Source organism: Lemur catta, chromosome 6 (assembly GCF_020740605.2).
Source record: "Lemur catta isolate mLemCat1 chromosome 6, mLemCat1.pri, whole genome shotgun sequence".
NCBI classification, from domain to species: domain Eukaryota; kingdom Metazoa; phylum Chordata; class Mammalia; order Primates; family Lemuridae; genus Lemur; species Lemur catta.
The window spans coordinates 7,920,381-7,947,284 of record NC_059133.1 but is presented as its reverse complement, the minus strand read 5'-3'; the positions used below and the strand labels follow the sequence as shown (position 1 = coordinate 7,947,284).

The 26,904-nt window shown below is 41.1% G+C and overlaps 1 long non-coding RNA gene across 1 annotated transcript in view; it reads left to right on the top strand.

The window, feature by feature from the left end:
* LOC123640330 overlaps nucleotides 1-26,904 on the top strand; it is a 92,811-nt gene that overhangs the window by 49,140 nt on the left and 16,767 nt on the right. The window contains exons 2-3 of the long non-coding RNA XR_006735948.1: nucleotides 12,074-12,148; nucleotides 19,621-19,709. This is a non-coding gene — a long non-coding RNA (uncharacterized LOC123640330). The remainder of the gene's footprint in view (nucleotides 1-12,073; nucleotides 12,149-19,620; nucleotides 19,710-26,904) is intronic.

Genomic DNA, 26,904 nt, shown 5'->3' with positions numbered 1-26,904 from the left:
TCATTTTTTTTAAGAGATAGGGTCTCACTGTGTTGCCCAGGCTGGTCTCAAACTCTTGGCCTCAAACAGTCTTCGCACTTCAGCCTCCCAAGTAACTGGGATTACAGATGAGAGCCACCTTGCCCCACAGAAAAGATTTTTAACCAAAAAATGAAAATCTTGTCTTAGACCATATCAGATTACAATTTTACGTTATATTATTTCTTTATTACCCCTTGAAGCCCCTTCTAGACTTACAATTCAACAATAATCCTATTGTTTTATTGACAATGAAACCTCATACAGTAGGTTTTCACAGTTAAAAAAATTTTTTTTTTCAATCATCATAATTTGAGCCTCACAGTAGCCTTGCAACAAGTAGACAGGACTAGTAGTGTTACCCTCATTTGTTGCTGTCCTGAGGGAATCTATGCCTATATTCTCAGGTAATTGCTATAGAAATCCCATCAAGACTATGTTTCCATTTTGTGGTGTACACACAGTATAGGGCAGCACCAAAGGACTACTCCTGTATGTGACAGAGATGCATGTTTGAAGTCACCTTATTCATTCCACAAATATTCAGTGAGCATCTACTACATGCCAGGCATTATGCTAAATGTTGGGGGATTGAGATGTGAAGGATTTAGTCCCTGATCTCAAGGAATTAACTATCTATAAAGGCTGTATACAAGAAAATAAGCTATAATACTGGGTCATGGGAGCCCAGAAGAAGAGTATCTTATGGGATGGAGGTGGGAAGAGGGAGGAGGTTATTAGAGTATATTGATGATAATAATAACTAACCTGGTGCTTACTCTGTCCCAGGTACATTCCAAGTACTTTACATATGTTTATTCATTTAATCTTCACTGGAGACACTCGAGGCAAGTAATATTTTTATCCTATTTTACAGATGAGGAAGCTATGGACTAAGTAAGGTTGGTACCTTGACCAGTGGCACACAGCTAGCAAATGGCAGATCTGGATTTGGACCAGGCAATCTGGCTCTGAAGTCTGTGTCTCCTGGAAAGGATTCTCACAAGAGAGACACCCAGGCTGTGTCTTGAGTGACAGGTTGTAGTTAGTCTGGCAGAAGGGTGATGGGGATATGTCTACATGATTTTCTAGACAGAGAAATACCACGAGTGAAGGTAAAGCACATGGTTAAGAGTGAGTGTGGCAGATTACTTGTGAAAATAGGTAGCAAGGGAAGACACTAGAAAGACAGGGCTGGATGATGACGGGCCTGGCAGGTCGTCTAAGGAATTCTATGATCTAATATTTTAAATTATACCAAAGATACCACTTTTCACTTTGTATTAATTTTATTTTTTGTATTTATTTTATATTAATTTTATTGTTTTGACTTAAATCTTTTTTTATTGTGATACATATCACACAATCAGAGAAGTACGTAAAATACAAATGTGAAACAATAAATTCTTTTAAAATAACCACCTCTGAGGTCAGGAAATAGGACATTACAGTGACCCAGCTGTGCCTTTGCTAGTCACAGCTCCTCCCCTGCCATCTGTAGATAACCACTCTTTTGATTTCTTTGTTTTCCATTCTGCTTTTACCACCCATGTACCTCCAAACGTTATAGTTTTGCCTGGTTTTGAACACATGGAGTCATATGCTATATATTCTTTTGTATCTTGTCATTATGTTTGCGAGGTTCATCCATGTTGTGTGTTGTTCCTTCATTTTCATGCTGTATGGTATTCCATTTTATGAATATACCAAAACATGTTTACCATTCTATTATTGAGAATATTTGGTTGTACCCAGTTGGGGGCTATTTTGAATAGTGTTGCTCTATATATGCCTTTGGTGCACAAATTCTGCTAGATATGTACCTAGGAGTGGAATTGCTGGGTCATGGGGTATATCAGTCTTTAACTTTAGAAGAATAACGCCAGAGTAGATACAACAACTTACATTCGCATAAGTATTGAATGAGAATTCCTGTTGTTGCATATCCTCAACAAGACTTGATGTTACCAGATTTTCAGATTTTTAGCCATTCTGGTATATAATGGATGTATCATTATATTGATTTTCTTTTGTATTTCCCTCATTATTGAGGCTAGACACCTTTTCGTATGTTTATTGGCCATTTAGATAATTTTGGATTTTTTGTTTGTTTGGTGACATGTTTCATCTAACCTCTGTCCCCTTTTCCTTTTGGGTTATCTGCCTTTTTTTTTCTTTTAGAAGTTAGAACTCTACTATTTTGAATACGAGCCTTTTATTGGTTTTATGTTGCCGGCTTTTTCATTTTCTTGAGGGTGTCTTTTGATGAACAAACATTCTCAATTTTCAGGTAGTCTTATTTGTCTTTTTATTATAAATAATAGGTGCTTTTTGTGCCCTGTTTGAGAAATCCTTCCCTGTAGACAGCATTAGCCCATATTATCTATTTATCTATATTTATCTATATTTATCTTTTACATTTGGATATACAGTTCACCTGGAATTGATTTTCGTATATGGTAATTCTTACTTAACTTGTTAGTGCTTCTCTGCCTTTAAGATTTTTAAAATATTTCGTCCAGGCCGGGCGCGGTGGCTCACGCCTGTAATCCTAGCACTCTGGGAGGCCGAGGTGGGCGGATTGTTTGAGCTCAGGAGTTCGAGACCAGCCTGAGCAAGAGCGAGACCCCGTCTCTACTAAAAATAGAAAGAAATTATAAGGACAGCTAAAAATATATATAGAAAAATTAGCCGGGCATGGTGGCACATGCCTGTAGTCCCAGCTACTCGGGAGGCTGAGGCAGTAGGATCGCTTGAGCCCAGGAGTTTGAGGTTGCTGTGAGCTAGGCTGACGCCACGGCACTCTAGCCCGGGCAACAGAGTGAGACTCTGTCTAAAACAAAAAAAAAAAAAAAAAATATTTTGTCCAGATTTTCTGGCTGTCCTCAGCAGGATGGTTGGTCTAAATTACCTAGTTTACCATTCCCGGAAAAAGAAATCTCTTTTAAAGTTTCAGTTTCATTTTGATTTAAAAATAATCTGTTCTGTCTTGTTAAGGGACCTTAATGAATATGTTTACTAAAAAAAATAAAAATAAAAAAGGACTGAAAAACTATATAAATTCATGGCTGTTTCTATTTTTTAAATTTTTTAAATTTAAGAGACCAAAAAGAGGCTTCTGTTTCCTCTGTGCTTCTGTCAGCTATAAAATACTGTTAGGCAACTTAAAGCTTGCTACATAAAATGAATATGGTTATACTTATTGCAGGATAATTTCAGAACATTAATCACAGGAAAAATTTAAATTAAAAAAATATACACTATCAAATATTGACTTTGATAACAGAACAGTTTAACTATGGCAGTGGCCACTCCCCTTTCTCTGTTTATCCATAAGTCTAAACCTCTTTTTTGGCCAGAGATGGACTGTATGCAAACCGTATCCAGAATGCTTTTAGTTTGTGCCACAAAATATGAAGAAAATGTTTTCAGTTTATGGCAACTAGATCCATGACATATGATGCTCCAGGAACTGTTTTTACAGTGTGCAAGATGCACAGGAACAGAATAGCAAACTCACATGATTGTTGGCAAGGAAAACCTGGCTACGTGGCTGATGTTAAATTTGCTTTTTAAGACAGCCAGATCAAGAAATGTCTGAAGACTTTGAGGCTGCAGCAGGGAGATGATTTTGCAGTTAGTAAACACAGCCTTGGGAAGCCATGGCAAGGCAGTTTCTGGTGAGCCATTTACAGCTTCTCTTCTAGCAGGAGGGTGCAGTGGAGGCTCCAGAAAGGAAAACCTGACGTGGCCTCTAGGGAATGTTGCCCAGGCCAGTAGAGCCTCCCTGCCTGCACTGCTGTCAACACAGCCCTGCACAGGCCTACCTTGCCCTAGCCATCTATCTCCGTATTCACCGGGGAGGACAGCTTGGTTGTAGCTGAGCTGTTAAAAGTAGGGGTTTGCTAAAATGACTTCTTTCCTTCGAATGGATACCCAGCAGTGGGATTGCTGGATTGAATTTTGAAATTAAAAAAAAAAAAAAAAAAAGAGCAGGAGTTTGCATCCTTGAAAATTAGGGCTTAGAAGCCACACACTTCCTTCTTGCCCAGCCCTTGCTTAGAGTATTTTCTTTATCCTTTATTTAAAAGAATGGTTCCCAAATAGGGGTCTGAGGATTACCCCCTCCAACCATCCAAGACCCTTTCAGGAGGTCACAACTATTTTAATAATACTAAGATGCTATATGCCTATTTTAATTCATTCTCTCATGAGTGCACAGTGGAGATTTCCAGAGGCTACATGCATATGATACTGTAAAAGATTGAATGCAAAAGCAGATATTAGGATACAGCTGCCATCTCTTAAGCTACATATTAAAGATATTTGCAAAAATGTAAAACAGTGGCACTTTTATCAAATTTTTTATCCTTTGAAGTATCATTATTTTTAATTTTAAAATGTGATAGTTTATTATTGGTATTTTGAATGAACTAATATTTTAAAAGTTGCATAGTTTTTATTTTTAGTATGGCAGATATTGATAACTAACATAAATGAAAGCTCTTTGAGGTTCTTTATAATTTTTAAGAGTGTAAAGAAATCTTGAGACAGAAGGGTTTGAGAATCACTGCTTTAAATCCTGTCAATTCCAGTTGGAATCCCAGTTTCTCTCTGAAGGTGGCACAGATCATCTGGCCTGCTGTTTTCTCTGCATTCTCTAAACTTCTGCGCCATACAGCTTAGTGCTTAGTTTTCTTCTCCTTATCTGTAAGGAAAGGGATCATATCTTAAATGAGAGTTATTGGAGACTGCCAAGGTGTATAGTGCTGGGCACTACATAAACAGTTAATGATTATTCATATTATCACTATCTTCATTATCAGTGTTCAGCTCACTGGTTTATTGGAGAAGCAATATATGTGAAACAATATGTGAATATGTGAACAATTTTAATAGAAATTGCCATTTGATTAAAAAACAGGCTGGGCATGGTGGCTGATGGCTGTAATCCTAGCACTTTGGGAGGCCGAGGCGGGAGGATCACTTGAGGTCAGAAGTTCGAGACCAGCCTGAGCAACACAGCAAGACCCTGTCTGTACAAAAAATAAAAGAATTAGCTGGATGTGGTGGCATGCGCCTGTAGTCCCAGCTACTCAGAAGGCTGAGGCAGGAGGATCCCTTGAACCCATGAGTTTGAGGTTGCTGTGAGCTAGGCTGACGCCACAGCACTCTAGCCCAGGCAACAGAATAATACCGTGTCTCAAAAAACAAAACAAAAAAACTACATAAAATTAATATACAATATGGAAAGAGAATAAAGATTTTACTTAATCACCAATAAATTTGTTACAAAAGCTGAACATATCTATTAATACTTAACTATTTTTTTAAATTTTTATTTTCTAATTATAAATTGACAAATTATACTTATATATATTTATGGGGTACAGAGTGATGTTATGATTTATGAATACAACGTGGGATGATTAAATCAAGCTAGTTAACATATCCTTTACCTCCAACCTGTTTGACTCTTACATGACCAGCAGTTGCAATAAGACCTGCCTGTAGGCGCTTGCTGCGAGGACTTGCTGAGCATGATGCCATCCATGCGCTCAGTGAGCATTCAGTCAAGCTCGTTGTGTTGAATCTGCTGTTTCAGTAGCTGCCTCTGCTATTCTTGTAGCTACAGTCCTTATTCCCTACCATCCCCGCCCCCATCTCCAGATGATTTGCAGTTGTGTTTACATTTTCAGAAGGTAGTCTTACTTTCTCAAGCCCTTTCTGTTAAAGAATTGACAGATTATCATGGGGCTAGGCTGGAGGGCATAAAATAGTTGAGCAAACTGGATTAGTAACCCAAGGTAGGGCACATGTCTTTCTAATTATTCCTGCTTCAGACTGAGTTTGTTTTTCTTAGGCAAGCTTCCCTGACTTCCAAGATATAAGAATAAATTTAACATTTTTGTGCTAGAATCCTGCCAGAGTCTCCTTTGCTGCTTTTCTCAGGAAGTCTAGGGATCCCAGGCAGGTAGCACATTACTCTGATATGCTGTTGTAATTGATAAGCAGCATCCTTATTTGGGTAAGCTCAGAATAGTGTATTGAGTTGACTTAATTTTTTGCCTAAAAACGTATGTGTTTATATTGCAGGAATTTATTGGGAATGTTCCCTGTGTTAGCACTGTATTAAATGATAGTGATACAGTAATAAGTAAGACTTAGACCTTGCCTTGATCAGGCTGGCCTCAAACTCCTGACCTCAAGCAATCCTCCCGCCTCAGCCTCCCAGAGTGCTAGGATTACAGGTATGAGCCCCATGCTTTTTTTTCCCCAGCGTATTACAGGGGTACAAACGCTTTGGTTACATAAATTTCCTTTGCACCGCCTGAGTCAGAGCTACCAGCGTGCATCACCCAGATAGTGGGCACCCTATCTGTTAGGTGTTAGTTTACCCATCCCCTCCTCGCTGCTAAAGGCTGTATTTTTTTTTTTTTTTTTTTAGACAGAGTCTCACTTTGTTGCCCGGGCTAGAGTGAGTGCCGTGGCGTCAGCCTAGCTCACAGCAACCTCAAACTCCTGGACTCAAGCAATCCTTCTGCCTCAGCCTCCCGAGTAGCTGGGACTACAGGCATGCGCCACCATGCCCAGCTAATTTTTTCTATATATATTTTTAGCTGTCCATATAATTTCTTAATATTTTTTTCAGTAGAGACGGGGTCTCGCTCTTGCTCAGGCTGGTCTCGAACTCCTGAGCTCAAACAATCCGCCCGCCTCGGCCTCCCAGAGTGCTAGGATTACAGGCGTGAGCCACTGCGCCCGGCCAAGGCTGTATTTTTTAAAAGTAATTCTCATGGCAGTGGGGAAGGGGTGGGCCTCGAGGGTAAGAAAACCAATTTAAAAAAACAACCAGAATAATAATTCGGGAGCTATCAAGTCTAGGTGGTGGTTAGATCTATGAGAAAGAGTGAGGGCATGTGCATATGATAAAAAGAGAAGGGGGAGTATGAACTCCTGAGGAATACACCAGTAGGAAAAGGACAGAGGGAGAAAGACTGTCCAAGAAAAGAGGCTGGAAAGAAATAGTCTAAGAGGTAAAGAAAGTAATAAATTGGGCCCTTCCTGTGGGCTAGAGGGACTAACCATGCTCCATGTCAGATTGAGCATCACAACTAAGCACAATCATTGAAGCCAGGGGTTGAATTTGGTTCCCTCTCCACGACCCTGTCCCCCAGTCTCTTGTGTACAGCAGCAGCAGCCCCTCCACCATACTGCTCCACCTTGCACATGATGAACAAGCAGGCTGCAAACCTAGGGACACAGGAGGACCCACATACAACCAGGAGACCAGGAACTAAAACAGGGTGCCCTGGCCCAGTGACTGGACCTGCAGGATCGTTTTTGGTTTTTTGTTTTGTTTTTGAGACATGGTCTGGCTGTGTTGCCCAGGCTGGAGTGCAGTGGTGTCATCATAGCTCACTGGAGCCTCCAACTCCTGGGCTCAAGCAATCCTGCTGCCTCAGCCTCCCGAGTAGCTGGAACTACAGGCACTACAGGCATGCACTACCACGCCCAGCTGATTTTTCCATTTTTAGTAGAGATGGGGTCTCATTCTTGCTCAGGCTGGTTTCTAACTTCTGGCCTCAGGGAATCCTCCTGCCTCAGCCTCCCCAAATGCTAGGATTACAGGTGGGAGCCACCGTGCCGTCCTGCAATATCCTTGATATCACGGTAGGAAGGAAGCGCCTGAATGACAAGTTCCAGGTGGTTCTGATTTTTAAATGCTAGAGAGAGGTTAAACAGGAATGATTGAATACTATCCACTGTATTTGACAACTGGGATCGATAGGCAGAAATCAAATTGCAGTGAATGGGAGAGAAGGATATTGAAAGCCAAATATAAACTGCATTTTCCAGAAGCTTGACTAGGAGAGGAAAGAGGGAAGGAAGAGCACGATAGCTAGAACAGATTTTAGGATTAAAGGGGGATGTTTTTAGGAATGGGCAGACTTGAACGTTTTTACAGAATTTCTGAAGTGTTGAATGGAAGTAGGGGTAGCAGAGGACAGGCAGGTACCCCGGCAAAGGTAGCATTTTCAGATCCTGGAACAATAGTAAATCTCTTGTGTATTGGTGGCTAAATAAACCCATCTACTTGCAGCAGACTTGCTTTCACCTGTGCTCCATAGGCTTTTGATATTATTATTTGTGTTACTTAATCAACTAGGTATCTCCCCACTTGGGCCAGGTGCCCTGCTCACAGAGCTGGACAGGTTGTACCCTCCTGTCTCTGGGCGTCTTTGCTCACCTCCTGGGAAGACCTTCCAGGCCTCCTTGCTGGTGTTCTGCTCCTCCTTCACCTCTGCTGCCTCACTTAAGACGTCTCTTCTGGAGATCTTGGTTGAAGTTAAGACAGTTGCCAACGATGTGGGCAGTCAGGGTTTTCAGAGTTATTTGTGACTCAGTTAAAAGTTTTTAGTGCATTTGTAATAGTTTGCATCCCAAGAATTATACTGGATTTCAAACTAATGACAGTGGTTTGTCCTGGGAAAATAGGGATGGGGGGAGAGGGGACAGTGGTCAAGAGCCTTATTCATACCGCCTGAATCTTTTAAATGAGAATTAAAATTAAATTTAAAAGAATCATCCTGAATAGTCAAGTTTGAAAATTAAAACCGTGCCATATCAGAGGTGATACTAGTAAAGTAAATATAGTTTGTTGAATATGTATTTCTTTCAGCTTGCCATATTCCTTAGGAAAGCTTTAGTTCTAATTACATCCTGTAAGTTGAGTTAGGTACTTAGCGTTGGAAGGATTCCTGAAGTCTGCTTGCAGTTTAGCAGGGCCTGGGAATTGATGTAATCCAAGATCCACTGAACCTTCCCTCCCCCTGTGTGAATCCCAAGATCAGTCTGGTTACTCTGCAAGAAGACAGAGGAAACTGGAGTGGTTCAATTAGTTTTACTGCTGTAGCTACACATGATCAGATGGTAGGATTTCAATGTAGTTCTGAACATTTCAAAATGATGTTTTGAAGGAATTTGCCGTTATTCATACCTTAGAAGGAAAACACTGCTGTAGATAGTTTCAACTGTATAATGAAAATATTGATTTTAGAATTAATTTTTTGTTTATCTTGAATATGAGCACACCTAATACAGAGGTTCGCAGCCTTGCAGAGAAAGTAATGAAGCTGTTCTATTAAAAACCGTATTCAAGAGTACTTGGAAAACTGCCCAGTTTCCCTAGTCTGCCTGTCCTCTGCTTTAACTCCTTTTTTTCCTCACTGAGTGCTGGCAAATGTCTGAGACCCACTACCAAGCAGGCAAAGGACTGAGTTGGTCACTGTCTCCTTCTAAACTTGTCTATTAAGAAGATATGTAGGGTCAGGTACAGTGGTTCACACCTTTAATCCTAGCACTCTGAGAGGCCAAGGCGGGAGGATGGCTTGTAGTCAGGAGTTTGAGACCAGCCTGAGCAAGAATGAGACCTCATCTCTACAAAAAGAAATAGAAAAATTAGCCAGGTGTGGTAGCGCACACCTTTAGACCCAGCTGCTTAGGAGGATTGCTTGACCCCAGGAGTTTGAGTTTGCAGTGAGCTATGATGACACCACTGCACTCTAGCCCAGGAAACAGAGCAAGAACCTGTCTCAAAAAAAAAAAAAAAGAAGAAGATGTGTAATAATGGGCTACTTTATAAAGTTGGTACAGAATTTGGACTAATGATGTATCTAGAGAAGTTATTTTTTAGCCTAGGCAGAAACTTTAATCAGAATAAGGAACTAAAAATTAGTGTTCTCTTGATAGTCTGCAGTTGACAAAAAGTTAGAGAATCCAGTAATTCTCTGAGGTGCTGAGGGTCAGACATAACCACAGTCTTGAGTGCTCCATGAGGACCAGAGCCATCTTGGAAGTTGCAGGTAACTTCTTGACCTTTCACCAGTGCTGTTGAGTGGAGGTGCATCCACATTGAATTACTGAATTGCTGGGGTCCCATCGGGATTCAGTGCAGCTTATATTTATTGAGCTCCTATCCAATACCAAATTCAGAGATGTGTAAGACATAGTGTTTGCCATCAAGGAGTTCCTATTGAGTGAAGAAAACAGGCCCATGGACATTAACAATATAGAATGATAAATCTCAGAGGAGGAACACTTTGTCCAGCCAAGGAGGGTACAAGAAATTCCAGGAGATAACACCTAAAAGACAAGTGGAAGGGAATTAGGCAGAGGGCCCTCATCGGATATCAGTGCCTGTGTCATGGGCAAGGAAACTACACACAGTCCACAGGAAGTGATGATGGGTCTGGAGAGATCTTGGTAATAGACAGTTATTGACTGAATTTAAGCAGCAATATACCCAGAGGCCAGATTTGCTTTTGAGAAAGAAAGAGTGCTGGAGCAGCAGTGTGTTTAGTAGGGGGATAGGGAGACAAAATATTTCTGATTCTCATCACAACACAATTCCATCTCAGATTTATTGATTAAAACACTCTAAAGTAAGCCAAAGTAGAGGCGATGACAGGTAAGAGGGCAGGGAGATATTTTCAGGATTTACTATATATAGCACCACCTTATCACTGTGCATAACGTGGGGCTGAGGCTATACCTTACAACCCAGAGCCATGGGGAATGGAACACACTGTCTTAGACAGAAGCATTAGGTTGATTGTGAAACTAAGGGGCCGACTTCCGAGTAGTGACAGCTTTCTGACAGCGGTGTAGACATCGATCACAGATAAGCTTTTGCTGGGCTCACCATTGCTTTGACCACCTTCACACACAGATAGGTCTAACCTTGCACAGCACGTGCTTTTGGCATTTGTTTGTGCCATTGTAAAATGAAGGGACTGGCCATTTCATATATGTGCATGTATCTGTATATTCACATTATATGAAGTTATATTTCATAGACATTCCATTATGAAATGAATAAAATTTTCACTGAATTTATTAGCAACTTGTTATGAATTGATTTCGAAGAGGCCATTCCAGCCATTATTGGGGAATGGATTGGGGAAGAGCAAGACTAGGACCAGAGACCAGCTAGGAGGCTTTCATGTATAAGAAATGATGATGGCAGTGAACACAAAGAATTGTGACTGGAGCTGAGAAACACACTTTGAAAGCAGAAATGATCGGACTTGCTGACAGGCTGATATGAGGGTTCTAGGGTAGGGTGAGAAGTCCAGGAGGAGTGTCAGGGACTGGGTAGGGAGGGAGGGTGGAGTTAGGGACCTGTTGAATCTGAAGTGATTGGGAGACTTCCAGATAGAGACATGGAAAGGCAATTTGGTGTTTTTCTTGTAAAATAAACAAAAGTAAAATAAATAATAAGTCAGGCGTGGTGACTCATGCCTGTAATCCCAGCACTTTGGTAGGCTAAGAGTTTAACACCAGCCTGGGCAACATAGCGAGATCCCATCTCTACAGAAAAATTAAAAAATTAGGTGGCTTGGTGGGACTAGCCTGTAGTCCCAGCTACTTGGGAGGCTGAAGCCCAAGGATCTCATGAGCCAGGAGTTTGAGGCTGCAATGAGTTGTCCACTGCACATTAACCTGGGCAACAAAGCAAGACCCTGTCTCAGAGAGAGAGAGAGAGAGAGAGAGAGAGAAAGTTTAATATAGCTTTTAATGTTTTTTCAGAAAGTGTTTCAGTTCATGTTCTTTTTTTTTTTTAAACAAAGCAAGTTCTCACTCTGTCGCCCAGGCTGGAGTGCAGGTGATGCCTTGAACTCCTGGGCTCAAGCGATCCTCCCGCCTCAACCTTCTGAGTAGCTGGGACTATGGGTGTACCACTGCACCTGGCTTCAGTTCACGTTCGTAATAACGCCTTGCCTTTTATTGAGCATGTGTTTGGTGCCCTATCCTGTACTAAGAGTTTTAACCTATTTCATTTAAACTTCGAAAGCACCCTGTATGTAAGGAACACACTGTTATTGTTCCCACTGTTGGATGAGGAAGCTGAGGCCTGCAAGGTTAGGCCGAGGGCCCAGAGACCATAGCAGGTGAGCGCAGTGGCTGCATGTCCCCAGGCTGCCTGCGCCGCTGCTTCCCTTGGCATCTTGCTCTGAGCATGCGGCTCACTGTGATTTTTCTCTCTTTTCAGGGTTTTGGTTTTTTGCACTGAATATAACCTAGATTCATCTGCACGGGCTTGTGTTGCCCCAGGATACTGTCAAAGGTAAGTTTTTAAAATGCACATCCACCGTGTACGTGTGCCAGCGATGAAATGGGAGAGTCCTCGGCCGGCACAGTGGCCCACGCCTGTAATCCTAGCGCTCTGGGAGGCCGAGGCCAGAGGATGGCTTGAGCTCAGGAGTTTGAGTCCAGCCTGAAGCAAGAGCGAGACCCCATCTCAACCAAAAATAGAAAAATTAGCTGGGGGTGGTGGCGCTCGCTTGTAGTCCCAGCTACTTGGGAGGCTGAGGCAGTAGGATCGCTTAAGCCCAGGAGTTTGAGGTTGCTGTGAGCTACTATGACACCACTGCACTCTGGCTGGGGCAACAGAGTGAGACCTGTCTCAAAAAAAAAAAGGGAGGGAAGGTTAGAAAGGGATGGGTAAATTCACATCTAATGGGTACGGTGCGCAATATCTGGGGGTTGGGCAGGCTTGTAGTTCTGACCTGGGGGTGCAAAGGCAATATATGTAACCAAAGTGTTTGTACTGCTGTAATATTCTGAAATATAATTAATTAATTAATTTGAAAAAGAAAAGAAATGGAAGAGTCCTCATCTTAAAAAGAAGAAAAGTATTTTCTGACACTATTGCTCCTTTCCCGAGTTCTTACAGAAGGATGTGTAAAGTGGCCAACAAACACATTAGCCCCTTGCATTCCTACTGTGTGGTAGGTCCCTTGGAAAAGCACTGGTATAGAGGGATAGTGACATTTGATGCCTCATACTGGAAAGCTAGATCTTAGTTATTAGAATTAGCAATTCCAGGGTTTTTTTGTGAGTATATTTCTAGCTTCTCTGCCTCTCACCGTTCCTTTGCTTCAGTCTGTAGTCCACATTAGCTTTCTAAATGATAGACTTACTCAGATCACACCTTTGCTTAAACAGTTCTCATGGCATCCTGTAGCTACAGATGCGGTTCTACAGACCCCTTCAAAATCTAATTCCAATCACCATTTCTGGCTTCTTTTTCGGTGAATCCCTATCTGTAAGTCTTAACAGACAACTTTTTGTTTCCTAGATATGTAGTTTTTTTTTCCATGGCTTTGTGCCTTGGTTGATGCTTTTCTCTTTGCTTAGAGTTTGGAAGAAGGGAGAAGAATGCAACTCTCTACTCTTCCTTTTTGTAGTTTTCCTCTTGTCCCCTTTTCCCAGACTCTCTTGGCACAAATTCTCTTTCATCTGTGTTCTAAGTGCACCTGTTGTTATTACAGTAATAAATTATTTATTATTTCACATTAAAGTTATTTATTTCTGTCTCCTCTACTGGTCTATAAACCCTTTGAGGCTTCTTAGAAAGGAACTAACTTATTTTTAATGCCTGTGGGCTGCTCCTAGACACCTTGCTAAGAGCTATACATACGTAGTTTAATTTAATCGTCCTAACACCTCTTCCTACTCAGTTTTATGGATGAAAATACTGAGGATTAGAAGGTTAAGTAACTTGAGCAAGATTACACAGCTAGTAACTGATAAAGAAGAATGATTCTGCTCCTTCAAAGCCTCAGCTCACTCTAGTACACCACACTAGCCCAGCACCATCTGGCATGTGCTAGAGGCACAGTAAATGTTTACTGAATTGATATCTGTTGCATTTTAAATAAAAATCACTATAGTTGACTAATTCAGTCATTCTTACATAGAAATTTATTGAATACATATTAAATACCAGGTACACAGTTTTAAGTAGACGATGAGTACAGAGATTAACAAGATATAGTGGCTAGTATCAAGGGGTTGACAATCTAATCCCTATCACATAGAGGCATCTATTTGAGCAAATAAATCCAATAAAGTATTACAGATCCTATAATAGAATTCAAACAAGATCCACGGGGGGCACTGAGGAAGGAATCCTTACCTTTGCTAGGGATGGATGAGGAAATACTTTATAAAGCTGATTTCTCAAGTGACGAGGAGGGTGTTCCCTGGTGGCATTGGGGGAGGGAAAGCCAGAGGGAGTTATATGAACAAAAACATGGAAACCTGAAACAATCTGGCATATTGGCAAAGCTGTAAGTAGTTCAGTATGGCTGGAACAAACTCTGACTCGGGGGGATGGGCAGGACAAGGACAATGTATATGACCTGAACTTATGTACCCCCATGATGAGCTGAAATAAAAAAATAAAAAAATTAAAAAATTAAAAAAAAAAAAAAGGAGCAAAGAGACCAGGCAGTTGTGGCTGGGGAGACAGGTGAGGGCTGGATCCTGGAGGGACTGGAAAATATTAACCTATTTGCCAACTTTCATAGAAGACCTTGCACAGATGCTGTATGACATTACTTGTATTTAGTCATTAACATTTGTTGAGTCCTGTCTTGTGTATGCCAAGCACTGTGCCAGGTCAAGACTGTCCACCACTCACCACATATGGCAAACTGGTGACTACTCTGAGGTGCAGTGTTGTTCTGAAGCAGAAATCAAACACTTGTGTTGTCACATCGTCTTATGAGAGCTTTGGCAGTATTTGTTTACTCCTCCAGTTGGTTTTTACATAAATGAGCTTTGCGTTGACTTGTTCGTGAGTCTGTTAGCACCAACACAGAGACCGTTTGTCACTTCCCAAGTGGAATCCTTAGGTGACCATATGCTTCTGCATTGCCTACTTTATTCTCCTTACATTTTGTCAAAAGGACAGTAAAATCGACTTAGATCCTTAGACACACTATAAGCCATGCCTTCAAACAAGAATGTCTTCAAGACTTTTTCAAGAAACACGTTAAAAACTATTAAGGATAGTTGCAATAATAACAACAAATGAGAGCAAATAAAATAAAGAACAAAGAAAAATAGGTATCGTTATGACCGAGTAAATAGATTATATGGTGTTAATCAGGAAAGATTTTTAGAAATAAAAATTGGAGAATAGAAACAGAGATGTGGGTTGGTGAGGGAAGGGATTTCCAGCAGGGTGTGGACGGGGGGTATACATAGATAGGTATTGGCACGTGTGTGGAAGGAATGGAAGGGTGTGAGGGAAGCGCAGAATAGTGTGTACATTAGAGTAACTAGAAACGAGGTTAGTGCAAAGCTTAGGAAGTGAAACTATGTTATTGATACTATGGTAATGGGCTACTTGGGAAGGTAAGGCTGATACAGAAAATCGAACTTAATTCTGAGGGGATAAGTTTCAGCTATAAATTGGGATTGAATGGGACCCATAAAAAATACTCTCTTCCCTTCCCAAATTCTGAATCAACAGAGACATGGGACAAGCAGGTGGAGATCAAATTTTCACTTTTATTATTAAAAACGTCGACTTTGGAGAACTAGCTGAAACCTAAGGGCAAATAGGCTTCCTAAAGCTGAGTTCCAGGACTAACCGGGTTTATTCACCCAGCAGCACTAGTCTGGGATTAACCTGCCTCCTAGAGGAGCGGAGGAGCAGAGCGGAACAGGTGCCCCCAAGGGAAAGGGGAGGGCAGGGGCCTGGACCGTATAGGTCCAGTTTCTTCTTCCAGACTTAATTAGATAAGTCACTTCACCACTGACAGCATGAGTCAGGGATATGATAAAGCCAGGAACACTAAATAATTGATATTTTCCCGTGTGGAAGGAACCTTCAAGAGTGGGGGAAAAGTTTTCCTCCCCTAATATTCTCCAGCTTTTGTCTCTTAGCACATTGGTTTTAACCAGTAAGTCTGGGTCAGCCAGGGTGTGCCAATCTCCTTCCTCCCTCCCTTCCTTGCATCTGTCCATCTTTCCTTCCTTATATGAGGTATAGTTCATTTCCATTTCTGCTTTGAATCACCTATGTAAGCCTAGCATTGGCACCTTAAACATAGAACTTCACTGATTTTGTAATGCATTTGTGTGTTTGAAATTCAGCTGCTTTGCAGCTTATATGCCGGAAATAATTGTTCTACTTTCTAATGTCTAAAATGCCTGTAGAAAGAAAGTCTCTTTTCTCTGAAGTGTAATCTTTACCTCAGCCGTGCCTGCTTAGGAAAAGCTGCGCTGGCATAATTCAAGGTCAGGCAGCAGCCTTCTGTACACTGAAGCCACCCAAGCCTGCTAATGCCCTGTTCCCTTTGCTGAGGCCAGCACAGCTGGCATTTGCTTGCTAGGCCAGAGTGACTAGTGTATGCTGAGGCCACCTGTAGAGCCGACGTTTAAATGAGTTTTCAGTGCCACCACTACCACCGCCACCCCACAATCAACTACGGCTTGTTTCCTGATAAGGCTTGCAAAGCCCCTAGCCTTTGGCTAAGGCTGTGTGCCTAGTGCCTGCAGCCTTGTCACTATAGAAACAGCCACTTAACTGAAGACAAAGTTGCCATAACTACAGTTACTGCTAAGGTCAAAATACCATGTGGCCTATGGTTTATAATTCTTTAATTCAGCCTCAGTGGTTAAAAGCTAGTGCACAACTGTAAAAACAACAGTAAAAAGCCTAACATAAGCTTCCCCTTTTAAAGTTTTTCCCCCTTTAAAGTCCAAGGCCCCAAATCCTAGCCTAAACAGAAGCCTCAAAAATTCCACATGTATTTTACTCCCTTGAATTTTGCTTTATGTCTGTTCATCAAGATTTTAGTCCCACGCACCATTCTTTGAGACCCGATGAATAGGACTGTCCTTCCCTTGACCGAGTTCTATACAAATTGAGAAATAGGATAAAAGAGGAGGGCATTTGGGAGACCAAAATACGGACTCTATTACCAATAAAGCTGTATTGGAGAATGTGACTTACATCTACAGGCAAGTGAACTTAACACTGAACCTCAAAGTTCTCCAGACTTACCTAGTCATGGATAGTTGTGAGGGTCCTGCATTTATGGGTGCAGGAGCAGAGAAGCATGCTCCCCAGGGGCAGCTGGCTTCCAAAAGGGAAAATGAGAAGGGGCTGAGCTCCACACACCTGTTTCTCCTCCTACATTCACTATTATGGTAAGATCTTGTACTTTCTCTGGGGGTAGCGTGTGAAAGGGAGAGGGGCCCAGGGTGAAAACTCCAGAGAGGGGAAGAAACATTCCTCTTTCACAGCACATTCCAAGGGAAATGGCTTAGAGGCCAGTGGGGGTGGGAGCCTAAAGGAGAGTAAAAATTCGGAGTAGAGGATGCTTTGTGATTGGGGATCAGCATATACTTACTAAGTACCTATTATGTACCAAGTACAAATACACTATCAGTTAATACTCAGAATAACTATTATACCCAAGTTTCAATAGGGAAACTGAGACTGAGTCAAACTGAGTAATTTTCTCAAGATCACATGTCAAATAAACATTCAGGTCTGTCTGACTCTTCAGTTACAGCTACAGCTATCTGTCCAGATTCCAGTCACTGCTCCCTGCCCCTTTGAGCCTAGCAATGGTAAGATTCCCCTGTTGCCAGCCTCTGGGTGGTTTAGTAGCCTTTGTTGGTTTCCCTTAACTATTCTACCCTAATACATTGGAAAATCGAGGGCTGTAGTAGTAGAGAAGGTAAGACTTAAGTGCCCACTTAACAACAAATGGATAGGATCTTGTTGGGAGATGATGGATTTTCAGAAGTGAGCGTAGGGGCAAAAGTCTTGGTTAAAGCATAAAAGAGGGGGGTAGTAGGGAGGGTCCGGGAGGATAGATGATAGAGGTCAGTATTGGGTGCAGAGGAGTCAGTGAGGGGAAAGAGCAGTGACTGTCAGAGAAGGGAGGACTAATTTAGCCAGGCAAGTCAGGCCAGAAAGAGACTTGAGAAAAATAGAAGAGCCAGATAAATATGGGAATCTAGAAAGGATAAATGTAAAAAAGCTATAGTTGAAGGAGAAGTCGGCAAGATGGGGGCAGTGGCCTTTCATAGAGGAACACAACCACTGCCAGCCTTCCTTCCTCTACTGCCCTCCTGCCTCCTGTCAGTGCCTCCCACTGGCTTAGCCCAGCCGGCAGCCAGAAGATGAGAGAGCCCAGTGATGGAGTGAGTCCCTTGGGGCACACGGTCAGGTAGAGAAGAACAGAGCGTTGATCTGAAGGGGCAAGCAGACAGTAGGCAGTGCTGGACCCAGGACTGTCCGTGAGCGTGGGCCCGGAAGCGTGAATGGAGTTCCAAGGTGTCTTTCTGGTTCAGCTGTCCCTGTAATGCATCATCTATGAAAGCAGTCTCTGTTTCAGTAAAGTAGGAGAACTTAAAGATATTGTGAAGCAATTTGCATACAAAACCTTTCTGGATGTGTTATTGAGTTTTTCAAATGCTATCAACTTAATTTTTATAGAAAGAGCAATTTTGGGGGGTGGCACAACTATTATAAACAGGTGAGGGACATAATCAACTTAGAAAAAGCCTGTTTCACTTGCTGTGAACATCAGTTGTGTGTTTTACAGTAGGAGCAGGCAATGTTGATTAATCTGGGAGTGAGTGAATGGATGTCAGTTGAGAGGTAGCTATATCGATTTTACATTTCACATCACATAAATATATGTTTGTTCCCCAAAACCCTTGTTAGGTGAGCACAGTAGATCTTTTGATAACCCTTTCAGACAAGGAAATGGCTTCTCCGGAAGTGCCTTCTTGGCCTAGGTCTTGTGGCTGATTATAGAGGAGCCTGGATCAGAACAGATCTCCAGGCCCCCGATGCACACCTAGATTTCTCTTGCACACCTAGATTTCCCTTGCACACAGAAAAGCGTACACCACGAGCATCTTTTTACCTTCTATATTTTATAGGTGTGAGCCTTCTAAAGTATTTAACAGGTTTGTAAATATTCGTACCTGTATTACAATAGAGATTTGTTTTGTGTCAGTTTGAGTAATTTTTCCTCAATAATTACATATTTAATGAATTCATGAAAATGTTGCGTAAGTTTTTAGTAATTTCTTTTTGGCACACTTTATTTCATAAAATTTTAACAAACTTTTGTTTGGCTTATTTTATTCTAAGGGGAAAAATTACTACTTTTTATTGTCTTGCCTTGTATGTAGTAGCCTAGTCTCATATAAAAATAAATTAACTGATATTTAGTTTATTAAGCATATTTTCTTTTAAAAAAAATGGGATCAACAATTAGAGTGCATCTGAATAATTTCAGTTATAAAAAAACAAGAATGTTGAATATAAATTATAAACCCAAGAAACCTGGCCAATTCCAATAGCCTTAGCATAACCAAGGCAGGGTGACCTGCCGCAGCATAATAGCTGGTGCACTGCTTTCCTCAGTGGGTGTCCTTGTGGCAGGTTGGTGTCTCCTGTAAGAATTTCACTATCATCTCTGCCAAAAGCCAAATAAGATAGAAAAAGAAATTTAGAGCTATTAATATTTCAATGCTACAAACCTTTCCTATCTTCCTCCCCCAAGTGGGGGAAGATTTATTCCCTACCTCTCTCCCTTCCTCTTTCTTACCTAAAATGCACGTGTGTATACACACAAACAGCTAAGTTACTAAAGGTCATTGCTTCACGGTATTCACGGTCTTAGTGACAGAATTTCAATCTAAACCTTTTTTAAAAAAACAAAATTTTGCCCTGAACTTCTTACATATTTTTTCTCTTCTTACGTCTTTTAGGCAGTATTTGTGAGTTTCTGCAGAGTTTTGCACAGTCTGTTCCCATGCAAACCAATGAGGGAGAAGTATCGGAAGAAAGCGGTTCCAAGGTCAGTAAATTACTTAAAGGTACAAACAGTTTGAGTAGAATTGAACAGTAGAGGCTGCAGATGAGTAGAGTGAGTATTTTGTTTTAGGTGCATTTAGAAATTATATTGATTTCAATTAGAGCCTAATCTAAGATTGAGAATATTTTTTTCTTCTCAATACACTTTTTTAATGCATGTGACAAATTTAAAACAAGTTTTACTGAACTACCAAGAACTTTATGATTCATTTTTAGACTACTAGTACTCTATGTTTTAAATTTTATTATGAAAGTTATATATCCTTGTAAGAAATTAAAACAAATCAGAACTAATAAGATAAAAAGTAAAAGCCTGGTCCTTATTCCTGCTGCACACAGGTAGTTATTGATAATTTTTAGACATTTTTCTATTATAAATTTTTAAACAGTAATTTGTTTGGTTTGGTTTTTCAGTCTAAAGCTGAAGGAATATTATCATCAAAGCCTATATATAAATAGTTATCTGTGTGTTTATCTGTATTTCTGTTTATATCTGGCTCCATGTCCTGAATTTCCCTGGCTCATTCTCAACATGGTTACATGAGACCCTTAGTATCACCTTTACTTCCCTCTTTCTGCATTCAGAATTGTCTCTAGTTCTTCTCGGAGCTCCTGAGAGTCTCTCACGTTGTCTCCTGAACAGTCCCCAGCACCCACAGCATTATTTGCCACTCTGGATCCACCAGAGGGGATCCTTTCCTACTGCCACTGCTGCCAGGACTCTCTGTGGGTAGGCTTATTCCTCCATCAGAGCAAAAGTGGGAAGGTGTGAAGCTGTCACCGAGAACCTCCAGAAAATCATGCTAAGTGGAAGAAGCCAGAAACAAAAGGTCACATGTTGGATGATTCCATTTATATGGCATGTCCAGAATAGATAAATCCATAGAGATGGAGTGCAGATTGGTGGTTTCTGGGAACTGGTGGAGAAGGGGAGTGGGCAGTGACTGCTTAATGGGTATGAGGTTTCCATTTGAGCTGATGAAAATGTTTTGGAACTAGACAGAGGTTGAGGTTGCACAACATTGTAAATAAAGTCAGCCCTCTATTTCTCTGGAATCTATGGATTCAACCAACTGTGGCTCAAAAATATTTGCAAAAAAAGTAGTTCCACAAAGTTCCAAAAAGCAAAACTGGAATTTGCCATGTGCCAAGTACTACATTAAATCCAGGAAAATGAAGTGACATATAGGCCTCATATTAGGTATTATAAGTAATCTAGAGATGACTTAAAAAGTATACAGGAGGATGTGCATAGGTTATATGCAAATACTAGGCCATTTGATCTAAGGGACTTGAGCATCTATGGGTTTTAGTATTCCTGTGGGTCCTGGAACCAATCCTCCATGGATACTGAGAGACAACTATATACTAAGTGACACTGAATTGTTTACTCAAAATGGTTAATTTTATGTTATGTGAATTTTGCATTGATAAATTATCAAAATTTTTTAAAAGAAAAAAATGTCACTGGATTCCCATTATAGCCTTCTTTGCTGCCTGTCTCCCTCATGCTGTCATGCACTGAGGTTAGGGGGGGCCAAACCTTTCTCATCAGCTCTGTTGTGCTTTGCCAGCCAGGCTTCAGAGAAGCACAGCTGGTGCCCTTGAGTCTCCGAGTACCTCTTGAAAACAACTCCTTTAGCTTCTTCCTGAATCCCTCCTCTATAGGACTATGATCTGGTCCCTGGGTGGTGGAGGGACAGACACCATCCTGTCCTCTTGGTTTTTCTTTCCCATCTCACCAGACTTCTTTCTTCTTTTTGTAACCAAAGCTAAAGCCTCTGGACTTTCATCAGACTCATCTAGACCCTGAATCTCATTTAGATGAGTCAGAACCTGTGAGATACATATACACTGTAGGCATCTGCCTCAAACACACACAGGAAAGCACACATACCCAGGACCCCCAGGATACAGTATACCCTAGGATTTCTGAGGTACACATACACCTTCCCCCAAATCCTAGTTTATTAATTTATAGTGCAGTATAATGTTAAGGAAGATTAAATTCTTGGATTCCCTGGCAAGTACATTTTCTCCCTAGAAAGCTAAATTGTGATTGGAAGATCCCTTGGTGAGCATGTAATTGGACCAATATAGAATATTTTATTTTGCTATAACTCAGTTTCTACCTTCTTTTTGGAATTAAAAAAAAAAGCTTGCTTGATTTTTCAATTACTGAATAGCTTTTTTTTTTTGAGACAGAATCTCGCTCTGTTGCCCGGCTAGACTGAGTGCCATGGCGTCAGCCTCGCTCACAGCAACCTCAAACCCCTGGGCTCAAGCGATCCTCCTGCCTCAGCCTCCCAAGTAGCTGGGACTACAGGCATGCGCCACCATGCCCAGCTAATTTTTTCTATATATATTTTTAGTTGTCCAGATAATTTCTTTCTATTTTTAGTAGAGATGGGGTCTCACTCTTGCTCAGGCTGGTCTCGAACTCCTGACCTCGAGCGATCCACCCTCCTCGGCCTCCCAGAGTGCTAGGATTACAGGCGTGAGCCACTGCGCCCGGCCTGAATAGCTTTTTTTTTTTTTTTTTTTTTAATGTTTTTAGAGTCGGGGTCTCACTGTGTCACCCAGGCTGGAGTGCAGTGGCATCATCATAGCTCACTGTAGTCTCAAACTCATGGGCTCAAGTGATCCTCTCCCCTTAGCCTCCCGAGTAGCTGGAACTATAGGCAGGACTACCACACCTGGCTATTTATTTTTTTCATTTTGCAGAAACAAGGTCTCACTATGCTGCCCAGGCTGGTCTTGAACTCCTAGGCTGAAACAGTCTTCCCACCTTAACTTTCCAAAGTGCTGGGATTATAGGCATGAGCCACTGTGCCTGCCTAAATCCATTTTTTTCCAATAAATAATTCTGAAGCACATTAGCATAGGGTAGAATAATGAAGCAAAAAGACATAGTTCCTACTCTCAAAGTGGTTACATTTTAGTGGCAGACACAAATAAACAAATATCAATACAGACAATAATCACAGATGATGGTACTATGAAGAAAAGAAAATAAAGTGATGTAATAGAGGGTGGCTGGGAGGATAAGCATAGGCAAATCCAAGAAGGCCTCTTTGGGAAGGGGACATTTCAGCTGAGAGCTACAGGCGAGGGAGCCAGCTGTGTGAAGAGCAGGACAAACAGTGTTCTAGACACAGGAAACAGCTGCAGAAGCCCTTGGCCTCTTCTAAGAACTCTCAGAAACCTGTGTGCCTGGTGTGGCAGGAGGTCAGAGAGGGAGACAGAGACTTCGCAAGGCCTCAAAGGCTACTATGTGCAACGTGGGCTTATTCTCTGTGCACAGGGGAGCCATTGAAGGATGTTCAGTGGAGGACTGGTGGGGTATGATTTGTGTTTTAAGAAGTCGCTCTGGCTGTTGTCTGGAGAGTGGACTGGAGAGAGGCAGCAGTGGAGCCCAGTGAGAAGGCATTGCAGCCACCCAGGTGGGAGAGAAGAGAGAGGACTGTGTTAGTGTAGTGGTCCTGGAAGTGGAGGAGAGACAGACTTGAGGTGTATTTTGGAAGTAAAACTGACATGACTTGAGGATGGATTAGGATAGTTTGCGTCATAGAAATCACAGAGAGAAATTTCAAGAAAAAGGTTCAGTCAGTAAATTCAGATGCTGCCAAGAAGTGGAGGAGGTTGATAATTGAGAAAAGGCATCTGGATTTGTTTAAGATCTAATTAAAAGGGAAGCAGATGAAAAAACTTTCTGGGGAGATAGAGATGTTCTATGTCTGATAGGGGTGCTATGATTTATAATTATGATAAAAATGACAATTACAATGTTAGGTGTGTTATATCTGATGCCACTGTAAAATAGTAATCAATTGGGGTGGAGGTGTACATGGCAGAACATTGACAACTGTTGAAGCTTGGTGATGGGTAACTAGGGGTTCATTTGTATTTACTTTTATATGTTTGAAATTTTTCATAATAAGAAAGTTTTAAAAAAGAATTTAGTGGCTAAGCATGGTGGCTAATGCCTGTAATCCCAGCACTTTCGGCGGCTGAGGCAGAAGGATTGCTTGAGCCCAGGAGTTCGAGACCATCCAAGGCAATGTAACAAGACCCTGTTTCTACAAAAAATTTTTTTAAATAGCCGGGCATGTTGGCCTGTGCCTGTAGTCCCAGCTACTCAGAAGGCTGAGGTGGGAGGATCCCTTGAGCCCAGGAGTTCAAGTCCAGCCTGGGCAACATAGTGAGACCCTGTCTCTTAAAAAAAAAATTAAAGAAATTTCAATAAAGTATGGACTTTAGTTACTTATAATGTGTCAATATTGGTTCATTACTTGTGACAGATATACTAAGGTAAGATGTTAATAATAGCAGAAACTGGGTTTAGGATGTGTGGGAACTCTCTTTGCAATCTTTCTGTAAATCTACACCTATTCTAAAAAATAAAGTGTGTATATGTATTTTAAAACTACCACCATGACAACCTTTTATTATTTCTCACAATTCTGTGGTTGGCTGAGCTCAACAGAGTAGTTCTTCTGTTCCAAAGTTGTGGTGGCTGGAGCTGCAGTCGTCTAGAGGCCCATTTGGCCAGAAATTTCCAAAAGGGTCCCCCTCACATGGCTGACAGTTGGTGTTGGCTGTCAGCTGGGAGCTCAGCTTGTTGACCCAAGTGTCAGGATTCTCCTCCGTATGACCTGTCTACATGCCTTGGGTTTCTTACAGCATAGTATGGTGGTTGGGATTCAAGAGGGAGGGAGCATTCCAAGTATGCAGAAGCTATGGGTATCTTAAGGCCCAGCCTAAGAAGTCACACAGCTTTAACTTCTCCCACATTCTGTTGAATTAAAGCAAGTCATAGGACCATCCCAGATTCAAGACTAGGAGAAATAGATCACACCCCTCAATAGGAAGATTGGCAGAAAATGTGAGGTCATTTTTAATTGACCACACAGTGATTACAGTATTGGGTGCCAGGTTGAAGAGAAGGGCATACCAGAGCCCAGATTATCTTAGGCTGAAGAGTTTCAAGAATAGGCAGCAGATTTTTAAAGCAGGGAAATGAGATGCACATATTACTGTATCCTTTGCTCTGTTATAACTGGTGTTGATGTAGAAGATAGACTGGAACATCTATATCTTGACACTCAGATTCTTAAAGAGAATTTCATTGACCCACACCAGCCTTTGGACTGATTTCCACTAGGTCTTGAGCTTTCAAAGTAGGAGAGCAAGAACAATAGGTGAGGAAGTAGATCCCATGGAAGGACCTATGAATTAGCACAGTGACTAGCATTCCTAGAGCAGTGTCCAGTCAGATCTGGTGTCACATATTCTTACATTTCTTAGCAAGGATGGATTAGAATGCTTAATTTCAACTCCACAGCCATTTCTCATTTTAAATTTAGTCTAATTTAGGTTGATATCCTAAATGAGTTGATGTTAGCTTACTAGTTGTAGAGATTCTACGGTTATAGGCTTGGAATATTTGTTTTTAAAGTGAAATCTAAAATCTGTGAAAAAAGTGAAATCTATGACAAAAAATTGTCGTAGAGCTGAGTGGTTGGGTATTTGTGATCATATTCTCTTTTACACATATTTAAATATGTGTAATAAAACAATAAAAATAAATAAGCTATAAGGTTTAAAATTATAACTGTGGATTTAAGTGCCCATGTGTTTCTACTAATTACTATAAATAAATATTTACTGAATCAGGAAGCCAACAGTTTATCTATAATATTCTTTATTATTGTCAAAGGTAACAAGTAAATTCAGTCTTTGTCTACCAAGAATAAAGTGATCTGTTGATTTGTTTAACACTAAAGACAGTTGAGATGATTTAGACATAAAGAAAATACACGTTAGTATTTGAATTATCTGTTTTAATTGGTTTCATTGACAAAATAAAGAATTTCAAGATCTTTTCTTAATATTAAATGCTCATTTAGTCAAGATAACTGTTACACAGTGTTCCAGGAACATGGTGATTTGTTTGTGTTTTGGTGGGGGATGCAGAGGAAAAAGGTTCAGACACCATTTAAAAAAGTCTTTTGCTTTATTAGTTTAGAATATCTCTGCCTTGGACTGCATCTGCTTTAGTAAATTATTACAAGATTTCATTGTAGGAGCAGATTGGAAAAGAAGCCATGCAGGACAAGTATTTTTCCCATTTGTTTACATAGCTGGTAAAAACATAATTTGAGTTGGAGTCTAGGTATGTCTGACTCCAAAGGCCATGCTAAGTTCAATAGTCCATCCGAAGAAGTTATATGGCAGAGTAATCAACGTTGTTTACTTATGTCAGAGAAACGTCTTAGAAAAGTCACCTGGGGCAAGGTGTGGTGGCTTATGCCTGTAATCCGAGCACTCTGGGAGGCCAAGATGGGAGGGATTGCTTGAGCCCAGGAATTTGAGACCAGCCTGGGCAACATAGCGAGAGAGACCTTGTCTTTACAAAAAATAAGAAAAATTAGCCAGACATGGTGGTGATGACTTGAGCCCAGGTGTTCAAGGTTGCAGTGAGCTATGATCATACCTATATGATAGAGCAAGACCCCGTCTCTAAAGAGAAAAAGAAAAAAAGTCACCTGGGTATAGAAGATACACCTAAGAAGGAAGAGGGTGCTTCATGCATGTTCAGAGCCACACACGTTTCTGGAGAAGAGATGGTTGGAGCATCAGGATATGTATGTGTGAGACCCTGGAGATGAGGTTAGAGATAGAATCCTGTGTGTGCGATGGGGTTGCAGGGTTTTAAGCAGGGCAGAAACCTGGTCTGATGTGTGTTTTAGAAAGATTAGTCTGGCAGCAGTGTGGAGAAATGATTACAAACAGAATTTAAAATGGAGACAGAGATGCCAGTTAGGAGTTTTCTCAAGAAGACGAGATAGGCTTGACATCAGGCAATAACAGTGGATCTGCAGAGGAGGGGACTTATGGGGGAAATGTTCAGGAAGAATGGGATGGGAGCACTTAGAGACAAATCTGGAAAGAATGGGTTGGATGATACCAAGAAATATAGGAGAAAGAACAAAGTATTGGATATAGATGTTATTTCTGTTGTTATTGTTGTTTTTAACTGGATGTGGAGGGTTTGGATTTTCAAATACTGAGGGGCCTGCAGGCAGTCCAGGTGAAAAATATGTAATAGGCATTTTGGAGATCAGTAGAGAGAGTGAGGACATCAAGGTGTCCATTTGGGAGTTTTCAGCATTACA